This window comes from Panthera tigris, chromosome C1, assembly GCF_018350195.1.
Source record: "Panthera tigris isolate Pti1 chromosome C1, P.tigris_Pti1_mat1.1, whole genome shotgun sequence".
NCBI lineage: Eukaryota > Metazoa > Chordata > Mammalia > Carnivora > Felidae > Panthera > Panthera tigris.
In genome coordinates, this window is record NC_056667.1 from 1227538 (window position 1) to 1240401 (window position 12864).

A 12864-nucleotide genomic window follows, 5' to 3' on the forward strand; every position below is an offset into this window, starting at 1 on the left:
TTCTTTCTGCCGCTCCCCCCCGTTCATTCTCTGTCTCGGTCTCAAAAATAAATAAACGTTAAAAAAAAATTTAAAGGAGCCGGGGTGGTGGGGGCAGGCCTGGCGCTAAGGGACATCCCGGGGACACTTGCCGACTTGGGGGCTGTCATGGATGCCTCCCCGGGTTGCTGAGCTGCCTGGATGCCCCTGCGAGATGCAACGTGTTCAGCCAGTGAGGAGGGGCTGTGGTGGCAGCTCCCTTCTCTTTTGCGGGGAGTCCCAAGCCGTGGTGTCCGTTCTCCACCCGGTGCACAGATGGGGCTGAGGTGGGAGAGCCCCAGTGTTCTGTGCGCTGTCGTCTGTGGGGACGGGCCATCTGGAGCAGCCGGGCAGCTCGCTAGGGGCGGGGGGGGGGGCGGACACTGGACCCGGGATGCTGAGCCATCGATGCTGAGGACGGCTCCCTCCTTTCCGTGGGCCCCGCCCAGCCTGGGTCCCTGGCGGGGCCAGCGTGTGCTGAGGAGCTAATGCAGCTCAGTGACGCTCAGAGACACTCAGTCACTAACTCAAGCTCACACAGCAAGATTCCCAGAGACAGGGCTCGGGCTGGGGAGGATCAGCAGGAGGGCCAGGACGCTGCTGGGTGTGCCAGGTCCTAGGGTTGGACCCGACGGGCCAAGGGTGCAGAGATGGCCAGGTCCCTCGGGTGGGCGGGCCTGTGTGCAACGGGAGCTGCTGGTCTCCTGCGTCCCCAGGCCTTTGAGGGCCAGCCAGCCCTGCCGGGCACCTGTCTGCGTGGGCGGGGCCAGCAGCCAGAGCATCCCCAGTGCGCGGCCGGGGCTGCTGAGGCACAGCGGGGCTTGGAGCGGGGGAGTCCTGGTGCTCCCCTGCCCCCGACGGTGTGCGTCCAGGCCTGTGTCTTTACAGAGCTGGGGCTGGAGAGGCCGTGGCGGGGTGGGGGGTGGGGTGGGGGTGCGGGGAAGCCAGTGTGTGTCCACGAGGCCGGGGCAGGATGTGTGGACGCGGGCGCCTTCCCACTTGAAAGTGTGTTCGGATCCACTGCCCCTGCTCCTGGGACCTCCCGCCAGCTCTGTGCTGGTAACCTTGCTTTAGTTCTTGTTTTCCTGCCTGAATATGAAAGCAAGAAGCAAAACTTGGTCAGAGGAGATGATTTGGAAAATACGGGAAAATGTGGAGAAGAGACCGAATCTGTCACCCCTGCCGGCACCTTCCGTGGGGGCTTTGCGTGCGCGGGGCTCTGTGCTCCAGACGCTGTGCCGACCCCGAGGAGCCCTTCCCCGGGGCTTGGTCTACCTTCCCCCCAAACCCCTGCCTTTTTCTCTGGAGTCTGATTTTTTTAAATTAATTTCTTTAACGTGTATTTGAGAGACAGAGCGTGAGTGGCGGGGGGAGGGAGGGCAGACAGATATGGAGACAGAATCTGAGGCAGGCTCCAGGCTCCGAGCTGTCAGCACAGAGCCCGACGTGGGGCTCGAACTCACGAACCGCGAGGTCGTGACCTGAGCCCAAGTCGGCCTCTTCACCGACCGAGCCCCCCCCCACCGCCCGGCGCCCCTGGAGCCTGAATTTTATGGCTGCCTCCCGGTCCGATGAATGTGGCCGCTGCAGCCGCCACGAGCGTCTAGGAAACCTGTGAGTGCTCGCTGTCATAAATAATGTCGCGGGCAAGCCTCCTGCGCACGCGTCTGGGTCCGAGCCCCTGGCTGTTTCCTTGGAGGCGCGTGTCTTTCCCGCTGCGTGCAATGGCATCTGCCGTGTTCGCCAAACTCTTTGAAGCTCCCGCCTTCAGCCTGCTGCCGAGCGCTGGGAGGAGCGGGGCGGGTAGGACGCCGTGGCCTCCCTGCTGCCTTTCCAGAATCAGTCCTGCCTGGAGCAGGAAGGAGGGTCTTCCCAGGCCGGCTGGACGTGCGCTCACCTTCAGGGCCACCTGGGGCTGGGGGAGGTGGCCCAGCTCCCTGGACAATGACAGCTCTGGGCTCGTCACTCCCTGGGCAGGGACACGCTCCCCTCAGGAGTCTCTTCTTGTCACGAGTCCTGGCCAGGCTGGGTGAACGCAGCCATGAGTTGTTACGTCCTGGGCGCCCACCCCGTGCCTGGAGTCCAGCATGTGCCAGGGCTGTGCTGGGCCCTGGGACAGAGACCTGGCTTTGCTGGCAGACGGACTGAGACCTTCCTGCCCAGTCCGCGGGGAAGCAAGGGGTCCAGGGCTGGGCCAGGAAGGGGGGCTCCACATCAGGGAGAAGGGAAGGGGTCACTGGTTAAAGGCAGGGATGGAGCCAGGCGTGGTCCACAGGTTGTCTGGAGGCCGGTGGACAGGCCACGGGGGTGCCGTGGCTGGGGGGTCCTGCAGGGAGGAACCCGGTCTTGGGGCATTTTCTCAGTGAGGCCCGGGGAGCCCACAGCCTGGGGCTCTGGGCCTGGGACTCCTCCGGGCTGGGGGCTGGCTCTTTGAGCACCCTGGCCGGCCAGAGGGAGCCAGCCCAGCCGACATCAAGCCGAACAGAAGCTGTCGTGGGTTTCCCTGGGACCGGACGCTGGGCAGGTGTTTGTCAGGTGGGGGACACGCTGTGCAGGGACTGGGAGGGGCCCAGTTTGTGAAGGGGGTCCCCTGACAGGGCTCCCTGCTTCGGGGGCCGGGGGAGGGCAGTGCTGGGAGCAGCTTCCTCGCTGTAGGGCCTGAGGGCAAGGGGGCTCTACACCTGCCGATTCCAGGAAGGAGGCCGGGTCCGGGCACCGCCTGACCCTGGGGCTCCTGCTGTGCCCAGCGCGGGGTTGAATCTACTGCCTGCTGGGCTCAGAGGGACCAAGGTGAGGGCCCCTCCTCCCTCCCTCCCCCTGGGGCCAGGGGAGCATCCCGGCCCTGTCCCTGTGGCAGGCCGAGGAAAGGCGCGGGGGTGAGCCCGGCTGGCCCCGTGTGCCCGCACTCGGCATGCACTGGCAAAGGCCTCTGTGCCCGGAGCAGTCAGGGAGGGAACAGCGCGAGCCGGCCCCGGCCCGTGGGGTGAAATGGTCTTCCGGGCCTTTCTTTCCAGCCGGCCCCGAAAGAGTAGACGGGCAGTGGCCAGGCAGCGCGGCACCCGGCCGGGCGGGCGTGTTCTTCTCTGAGTGTGGCCACTGGCCCCAGAGACGGGAGGTCCCCTCCCACCTGGGGTCACCCCCATTCACGGTGTCCAGACCCCACTCCTTCCCAAGCTCCCCTGGGACCTCCCCGCGGCCTGTGGACTGCAGGGCTCGGAGACCACTTTCTCCCCAACCCCCTGCGTGTTTCCCGCCACCCGCCTCCACCCTTCTCTTGTCTTGGGTACCTTGCGGTGGGTTTGCCCCGCGGGGGCCGCGGCATCATGGAGCATTCCCACCCCCCACCCTCTAGACCTGGGCTGTCCTGCCGGGGGGTCTGGGCTGGCCTGGAGGAGCTGAGACTCTGACCGTGTGGATGGTCATACTAGACTTGGCTCGACCCAGCCCTGACCCAGCTTATGGGCCCTTCCCTGTCCTACCAGAGTTAGATGGAAATACCCACCCCTGTCCAGTGAGAGAGGCCTTTTGGGGGCTGGATACCTGGTCTTCCGGGACCTGGGGCCGCCTCTCTGTGCCTCAGTGTCCCCCTCAAAGAAAAGGTGGTATCGGGAGGCAATGATCCCTGAGGGCTGGCAGTGCCTTTCAAGGCTTCTGGTTCATCAGAGATGGGTCCTCACCCCTCCTCCGGTGGGCACCACCTAGACAGGAAAATGCCTGGTGGGGGGGTCTTGGTGGCTCAGCCCGGTCCTGCGCTGGGGGCCAGGCTGCCCACACCTTCCCCCCGCCCCCCCAACCCCGTGCCCATGGGAGATGCCTGGTGGCACCAGGGCTGTCCCCAGGCTCCAGGCTGTGTGTTCCCTGAGAAGCAGGAGCCGGGGGGAGCGGAGGTCTGATCCCCGTACACTGTCTTGAGTTCTGATTGAGAACGGGACGTCTTAAGACCAGATGCTGCTGAAAAATGAAACACACACTTCCTAAATTTAGCCGGTCGAGAATTGCACATTTACCTAATTAGGCTTATTGATTCGGCGCGTACGCGCTTGCCCCCCCCTCCCCCCGCGGGCCGCACTCGCTGTGCCGCTGGCTGCCTGCATGCACGCCTCTCTGGGCCCGTGTGTCCTTGCTGTCCCCCGGCGCCCGTTACTGCTGGAGCCGGGCAGCGCCACTCACGGGGACAGTGTTCGTGTACATGGGGCAGCTGGTCAGTCTGGCTGGACTCCTCTCCGCCAAGGCGGAGCAGACACACGCCTGAGCTGCCCGAAGCTGGGCCCAGCCGGCGTGTGTAGGAAGAGCAGTGGGCACGTGGTCCCTGCCCTGCCTGCAGGGACCTCATGATCTGGGCGGCGAGACTCAAAACAAGGGCAAGGCCCTTGTGACAATGCGTGTGAAGTTCTCTGGCTCAGACCGTGGATGGTGCGGTCTCAGAGTGGGCGAGCTCGAGGGTCAGGGCAAGCAGGGAAGGCTTCCTGAGAGAGGCACCCTTGCTCTAGGTCCTGGAAACCATGCGGTTGGGCCCCCTGGGTGCCAGGCTGAAGGGTCTGATGTTGCATGACCCGAGAGTGGAGTCCTTGAAGGTTTGGAGCTCGGAACCGCCTGGTCAAGCCTGTGTTCCAGGAGCACGGGTGGGGTGAGCCTGGGGAGGCGGGGGGGCCAGAGTGGGTCTGGGAGACTGGCTAGGACTGTGCTCAGTGGGGGCGATGGAGGGCTACGGGGGCAGGCGGGCCGTCCTGGCTGCCGGGCGACTTCCAGAGGACCTGGTGGTCACAGTGGGCACGTGTACACACCATCCACCGTGTGCGGCGGCCTCTCTCCGGCTGCGTGGCCGGCCGGCCCGGAGGCCCTGAGCCCCGCCTGCCCACGCATCCCTCGCCCTCCTTCTTGAAATGCTTGGTGTCTCTGGCTCAGAATGGAGGTTTCTTTCCTGGTGGTTTCCAATTTGCATCTCAATTTTGGCTCTGAGGGAGAGGAGCCCAGTGTCGTCTGTTCGTCTGTTCTCGTTGTCACCCTTGGTTTCCATCTCTGTCTGTCCCTGGGCCTTGTTCTCCGGGCACAGAGGGTGTGGGTGCCCTTCCTTCCTCCTGGGGCCGCATCCCCAAGGCCTGCTGGGATCCTGCCGTGGCCCAGGCAGCCTTGCCCCCAGGACTGACGTCTGTGTCCCCAAGAGGCAAGCCACCTCCTCCCCCTGGCTGAGCCCCACGCTGTGGGGGAGAGGGAGGGGGGAGGTGTGCAGGTGGGTATGGCTGGAGGTGCCGCCCACTCTGGCCTGCACCCAGCCAGGGCTCTCAGCCGGGCAGGGACGGTGGGGGCACTCAGGCCTGTCCGTCTGGGGAAGCCTTGGAGAGCCCGGGGATGAGCCAAGGGCGGAAGGAGGCCCGGCTCGGCCGCTGCGGTGATGTCTCTGAGGCTGAGGAGTGTGGGTACCCACGGTGTGGTCACAGAAGGTCACGGGGCCCTAAGCGGGAGTCTCGCCCTGGCCTGAGTGTGGCTCCTGCAGGCTCCAAGAGGCTCCGTCACCCATCCCTGTCAGGTGGGTCTGCCCTCTCACTCAGCCCAGCTCTTGCTGTCAGGGGTGGGGGCGGGGACGAGGCCGCAGCAGCAGCCCCTAGCCTGGGGCTGTCGTGGGGGGGCGGTGCAGAGAACCTTAGAAACCAGAGGGTCCTATACCCGGGGCCACTGAAGCCCGGAGAAGGGAGGGGTTCGGCTGAGGCTAACTGGGGGTCTGTGGGGGGGCTGAGGCTAACTTAGGGTAACTGGGGGTCTCTGGGGGTCTGGACGTGATTCTGCATCTGGTCTCCTGCTGTCGGGTAGCCCAGGGCCAGCTGCTGGGAGTCTTGGCCTCTGCACACCGTTGCCCAGCTGGACACGTTCTCTTGACCTGCCTCCCCCCTCCTCCACTGCCACCTGCTGCAGGAGGGAGTGGGGTGTGGGGACAGAGGTGGGGGAATCCCAGGAAACCTGGTCTGATGGGAAGGTCCCATGAGGGAGGGCCCCCAAGCGTTCGGGGTTTGTCTCTGCGGCAGGTTTTGGGGCCCTCCAAGACCCGGAGCTGCGTGAGGGGGACATATGCTGAGGTCGTGGCCCCCTCGGGGCCGAGGCCAGTTTGGGGAGGGGAGGCAGTGGGCCAGCCCCCACTTTGCCCTTGGTGCTCCTTCTAGCATGGGAGTCACATTTCCAAGACAGCGCTAAGCGCCCCTCCCCCCACCCAGGGCGCTGCCCGCTGGTGTGAACTGAGGGGCGCCTTGTGCCCGGCCGAGGATCTGCCCACCGGGTCCAGATACTTACGCAGGTTTCTGCGCTTGCCACCTTACGTCTTGGGGGAGGGGTAGAGCCTGGCAAACACCCCTGTCTCGCTGCTGCGCTGAGCCACCTGCTCCGCAAGCGCCCGGCCCCTGGATGGGGAAGCGGCTCTCGGTCTGGTCCGCCCCCTTCCCGGTCCCACCGCCTGGGGCCAAGCGGAGGGGCGTGTAGGGGGAGGTAGGGGGAGCGACGAGGCCGCATCTCTGCGGGGAAAGCCTGCTGGCCCCACCGTGCGCCCCGATCTGCGCCCCGCGCCCAGCTCTGCGCCCCGCGCCCCTCGACTCTGCGCCCCGCGCCCGGCTCAGCGCCCGCCGCCGAGCCCGCGCCCCCGGCCCCCTCCCCGCGCGGGGCGGGCAGGGGGTGTGGTGCGGGCGGCACGAGTGACAGCGCTCTCCTCGCGCGCGGCGCCTCCGCGGGGCGCAGTGTCAGCGCGCACAGCCCGCCGCGGGCCGCCCAGCCTGCCGGGCGATGCCGCCCGAGCCCCAGCCCGAGGCCGGCTGCTGAAGGCGCCCCCGCCGCAGCTGCCCCCCGCAGCCGCAGCCGCCGCGGAGACAATGGACGCGGGAGCCGCCCCGCGGAAGCACAGTAGGTGCCGCGCCGCCCCTGCTGCTGCGCCCGGGCTTGGTGGACGCGCGGGGGCGCCGCTGCTCGGGGCGGGTCGGGGACCGCGCGGAGAGGGGGCGCCCCGCTGCCTCGGCCCGCCCGCGGTGGAGCCAGGGGCCTCCGAGCTCCTCCGGACCCGGGAGGGAGGGCTCCGATCTTGGAGGGGGCGGGGTGGGATCGCGGGGGCAGGTGAGGGGTCCTGGGCTCTGTTGGGGGCCGCAGGTGCGCGCGGAGGCATCTGGGGCTACCTCCCTGCGAACTTTGCTCTCCAGGTTTAGGGTGGATACCGCGCTGGGGCTGTGACCCTGTGCTCAGACTGCGCCCTGCTGAGCCCGGAGAGGGCGCCCTGTCCCCTCACTGGATGTGGATGGAGCCCAAGCACCCCAGACATTTGGGTCTGTGGTGAGGTGCTGGGTGGGATGTGGTTCCCTGGAGTGGGTACGTCCGCTTGGCTGCAGGTGACTCTCTGGCCCTTGACCAGCAGGGGCTGGGGTGGGGGGACCTGCCCCCACAGGGGACCCAGCTGGGCTCTGGGATGGCCCTACCCAGGCCGTCCGAAGGGTGCTGGCGCTGGTGCTGGGGAAGCAGAACTTGCTCTGGAGTTCAGGGCCTGCTGGCAGAGCGACGGGGCGTTTCTTAGGGGAGGTGGATGCTTCTGGGAGCCGGCGGAGGGAAGATGCCGGGGGAACAGGAGGCCTCCCCCCGCCCACACACCCAATGACCCTTGAGGCAGACAGAATGACCACTGACTCCCCACCCGGGTGGCCTTTCTCCCATGGCTGTCTCCACCCCTCATCCCTGGAACTGTACCTCATTTGTGTCCTCCCTGTGCCCTATGCCCTGATCTCTAAGAGGTGACGCTCAGCTCTCCTGACACCTGGGCCACCGTGCCGAAACGCTTCTGTCATGAGCCCGTTTGAGTCCTACCGGGGTCTTTTGAGCCCAAAGACTTAATCAGGGAGCTGTAGCCGTGGAGGGGAGTTCAGGCGCTACAGACTGGGGGGCGGGTCAGAAGTGGGGTCAGGAGCCTGCCTGTCCGCCCCAGGACCCAGCTCCGGTCCCCCGCCGGGTGTAACAGAAGAGATGGCTCTGGGGCCCCCAGCAACCCCCTCGTCTGTACTTAACCCAGGGCCACATCCTGTGAGGGGCCCTATGGAGAGAGTCCGGGGGTTCCGGAGAGGAGGCCGGCGTGTGGCAGGCGGGGTGTGTGCCGTTGGCTGACAGAGGGGCCCTCACAGTCCCCTTCCCCGAGGCTGAGCATGTCAATAGCCCTGTCCTGGCCCAAAGCTGCGGCTCGGCCCCGGGAGGCAAGAGAGCGGCTACTTCTTGGGGTTGAGGTGGGGGGACTCGGCCTGAGCACGGGTGGGCAGGCCCACCGTACCTGGGGCTTCCCAGAGGGTGGGCCGGGCGGCCTGGACGTCTTGGACCCTGGCCCACCTGAGCTATGAAGTGTGCACGGAGCTGGGGTGGGGTCTGTCATCCGGCCACCAGCAGAGCTGTTGCGGCTGCCGTCGGGGGACAGTTAGGAGCATAGGGAGGGTATCCGGCGGGCTGGAAGTGCCCCCTCCTGAAGGTGATCGGGCAGGGACCTCCCCCTCTGGTGTCTGAGCCGGGTCTGTGGAGTCCCACAGGTGCCAGAGGGACTTCTGACCCCCTGCAGGACCCTCCTAGTGGGGTGGGGTGGGGGGTCAGGCCCACCCGGGCCCTCCCTGAAGCTGGGAGTTCAGGTTACATAACCTCCCCCTCCCTCCACGCGCACGGATTGGTTTACGTGGCAGGAGCCAGGTTTGACAGTGGGAGCTGTAATTGGATTTTAATTTTTAACGTCTGCAGTAGATGAAGAACTATGGGCCCATTTGTACACATTCTGTTACTTCATTAGCTGGGACCTGTCCCACCCGCCCGCCGCCTGCTCCCCAGAAGGGAGGGAGTCTGGCCTGACTGGCAGGCTGCCTGCCACCTGCTCCAGCGAAGGGCAGGGCACGGGCTGGGCTGCCGGCGGGCGCCCCTGTCCCTGCCGGGCCGCCTTCCCCCCACCCCGCCCCGTTTGCATTCGTGTCCACCGAAGCCCCCCGGGTCCTGTGCGCCGGGAGGGCGCAGCCATCGGGGGCTCGGGATCACACCCACCGGAAAAGCAGCTTCTGTTACAGGCCTGGTCGGGCCTTTTGACCCCAAGGACCGCTGGGTACAGAGGGCCCTGAGCCTTTGGGGCCCGGCCAGCCCCTGGGCGCCAGGACCCTGTGTACTACCCGGTCTCCCGGGTGCCGGGGTGGGTGCAACCCCGGTGCCCCTCGTGCCTCCAGATGGCCTCAGGCCCTGGGCAGAAGCAGGGCTGCTGTGCCATCGGCCCTCCCCCCCACCCCCAGCTTGAGGGGTCCCGGGAGGCAGGACAGCTCCGTCCCCCCTGCACTGCCCGCCCTCTGGATTATTCTTAGGTCTGTTGTGTAACAGGCACAGCTCAGGGAGGAAGGGCTCGGGGAGCTGGCTCCAGCGGCAGCAGCCAGCCAGCTACGAATGGAGCTTTCTGTCCCTTCCGCCCGCCCGGCACGGGGGACAAAGGAGGCTGCCTGGTCACCTAGCTCAGCAAGGAACTGGCAGCCTGGGCTGTGGAGAGGGGCCCTGAGGTCAGCAGAGCCCCTGGGCTCCCGGCCGCTGAGCCTGGCCCAGGCCCCTGTGGGTGTGGATGTGTGTTCTCCCAGGCACCGTGGTCTGGGGAGGGTGCCCACCCCTGTCCCCACCGGCCCCTCGAGGCTCTTCTTCCTGCCTTCTTTCCACCCCCTCGGTGCTCCCAGCAGCCTCTGGGGCATCGATGCTGGGGTCTCCGCCCCCACAGAGCAGGCTCCTCACCTGTCTCCTCAGCTCCTACTGTGCATCAGCCCCCCGTGGGTGGGAGGCTCGGGGCGGGGGGCGGGAGGCGGGAGGCACTCAAGGGCAAACCAGCCGGGTCTGGGAAGGTCTGGGGCAGGGCTGTCCGATCAGCCCAGAAGCTGCGCGGGAAAGGCCCCGAACACTCAACTCACCCGTGGGGTCGGCACCCGCTGCGTCACCTCCCCCCTGTCCCCGCTGACCCCCGTGTACCCTGACACTGCCTGTGCACATACACTCAATCCCAGGCTGCCCAGGGGAAGGAGGCGAGCTGGCTGGCGTACCGGGTCCAGAGACTCTGCCGTCCTCAGAGAGGGGCCCTTCCTGCCAGCTGATGGGGCTCGGCAGCCGGGCCAGCGTGAGGGGCGTGGGGAGACGCAGGTGTGATGGGGATGTCAGAGACGGCGTGGCCTGAGCTGCCGACACGGGGGAGACAGAAAGGCAGGGAAGTGGGGGTGCAGAATCCCAAACGTCCCTCTGGTCCGTCTCACAGGACGAGCCCAGGGAGGCCTCTGACCCAGGCTAGGCACCTGGTTCCCCCAGCCTTGCCTCCCCTGCTCCCCTTACCCGTGGCGGTCACCTAACCGGCTGTCCCCCTGGGTTCTCCTCTAAGCAGCTTGGGGTTCCGACCGAGTCATTCGTGCAGAGCTCGGAGCTCCCTGCCAGCGCTGGGGGCTCCGGGGCCCTGGGCCTTAGTGGACCTTGTCTGGGTGCCCCGCCGCCCCCACCCCCGCCCCGCCGGCAGCTAGATCAGCAGAGGCACCCATCTTATCAGAAAGGCTGATTTCTCCACGAACCCCGTGTGAGACGCCCCTCCAGCCCAGCCCGAGAGCTGCTCGGTGCCTGCGGCGTCCAGGACAAATGACCACAAACCTCCGTCCTGGTCTGGAGGCTGGGAGCCCCAGACCAGGGTGCCCGGCGCTGCACTCCTGCGGGGCTCTAAGGGAGGACCCTTCCTGCCTGTTCCAGACCCTGGGGTCCCTGGCATCCCTGGACTTGTGGCTGCTCCCCTCCAACCTCTGCCTCTGTGTTCACGTGGCTCGGCCCCCTGTGTGTCCTCCCCTTTTCTTCTAAGGACACTTGTCATTGGATTTAAGACCCACCTGGAGCGATCCAGGATGAGCTCATCGCAAGATGCTTAACTTGGTTACTCCTGCAAAGACCTTTCTCTGCATAAGTTCTGGGGTGTGGATGCATCTCATGGGGGCCACCATTCAGCCCTCCACAATAGTCGTGCTGTGCACGCGCCCCACCCCCTACCCAAACACCTGCAGGCCAGAGGCAGGGGCCCGGATCTCACACCCTGGGCCCCACGGGCTGAGGATGTGCTAAGTGCATGAGAGCTGCTCTCCCCAGAGCCCCTGACTGGCCTGCCTCCTGGGTCCCCAGGACCCCAGGCTCTCCTTGGGCTGGGCACAGCCTCCAGGGGCTCCCAGGGGAAGGTGGGGAGGGAGGGGGCCTGGGGGTCCTGGCCTCCAGGGGGATCTGGAGGCCAGGTAGGTCCTGGATGGGCCCTCCTTCAGTGAACGGCTGCTCCCGGGTCCTGCCAGCCACTGGTCACGGCCACCTCGAGGGGTGGGGTCTCCCAAATGCCCCTTTCATCAAGACTGGCTACTTTGTTGGGGGGGGGCAGCTTTGGTGGGCTGAGGCCTGCTGTCTGTATCTTGGGGCCTCAACTGCATCTCTGACCAAAGTGGATCTGACAGCCCCCTGGGGCACCCGAGAGCTTCTCCAAGGAGGCACCCCAGGCCCCAGCGTGGCCCTGAGCAGCTCTCCAGGTCTAGTAGGCTTTATGTGTTGCCTGGGAGTGTGGAAAATGCAGGCTTGAGAGGGTTTGGGCCGTTTCCACCGAAGTGGGCCTTTTAAACAGGCTCCCGGGTGATTCTGCCATCCGGAGAACCACGCTCAAGGAAACTCAGGTGTCAGGGTGGGTGGGGAGTGGAGATCAGGTCCACGAGGGGTCCCACTCTTGCAGGCTGGCTTTGGCTGGCCGGTGAAGCCCAGGCCCAGTCCAGGGCTGGGAGGACACCCAGAGCAGGGGGCAGACTTGGGTCAGCTCCCAGTTCTGCCACCAGCCCCTGTGTGGCCTTGGGCAGGGGGCCTCGCCTGAACATCTCACCTGTGAAATGGGCTAATAGCAGTGTGCCGTGGGCAGCGCATGAGTGGTCTGGCCCGGCCGTGGTTGGTGACCGCTGCCCTCCCCCACACCCGGGGCGGTGGCCGAAGGGGCTGAGCCTCCCCCCAGCCCGCCCTGGTGCTCTCCAGGACCCAGCTGTTCCCTGGAGAGCCAGCCGTCCTCTGCTTCTCCCGCTTCCATTTGGGGAGCCCAGAGCTGAGGGCAGCTGCTGGCAGCTTTCATGCGCAGTCATGCGGCTGGCTCAGCCTCTCACGTGCGGGCCTCAGTTTCCCTGGGCTGATGCTCCCTGGGACAGCGCGAGCAGGGTCTCTTGTTCGCACCCGGGGCCTCAGCGACTCCGCTGGGCTTTCCTGAGAGAAGCTGGGGAGCCCAGGGTGCCCACCCGCTGGGCTGTGCACCCCAGGGTTCCTAGGGGACAGGCCAGCGGGGGCCAAGCTCTCTCTGCTGTCTCCTTTCTGTGGCCGAGCCTGGAGGCCGTGCGTGGCAGTGGTATCGGGGCACCTCCGTCACAAAGTTCCCCACTGCTCTCAGAGCCTCTGATTGGCCCCCTGAGCAGAATCAAGATGTGGACGCTGTGGAATGTTCCTGCAGCCTCCAGAGAATAGAAAGAGGGCTAATTCACAAGCCTGGTCCCGCTCAAGGCCTTCACCCCCAGCTGGTTCCCCCTGGGGACCCAGCAGAGGCCAAGGGTGGGGCCGAGGCCTGCTCCAAACCCCTGCCACTCCCTGGGCTGTGGGCTCCTAGGCCAGACAGTGGCCTCTCTGAGTGCCAGGCCCTCATCCCATAGGGAGTGTGAGGGACGTGCCAGCTGTTTGCTCCACCGAGACAGGGGCTTTTCGCCAGCTCCCAGGAGGTGGGCTCTGGGGGGCCCTTGCTGGGCCGTCTGGAATCAGGACTTAGGTACAACTTAGGACAGCTCAGGCGGGGCGGCCGTGGGCCCCGTG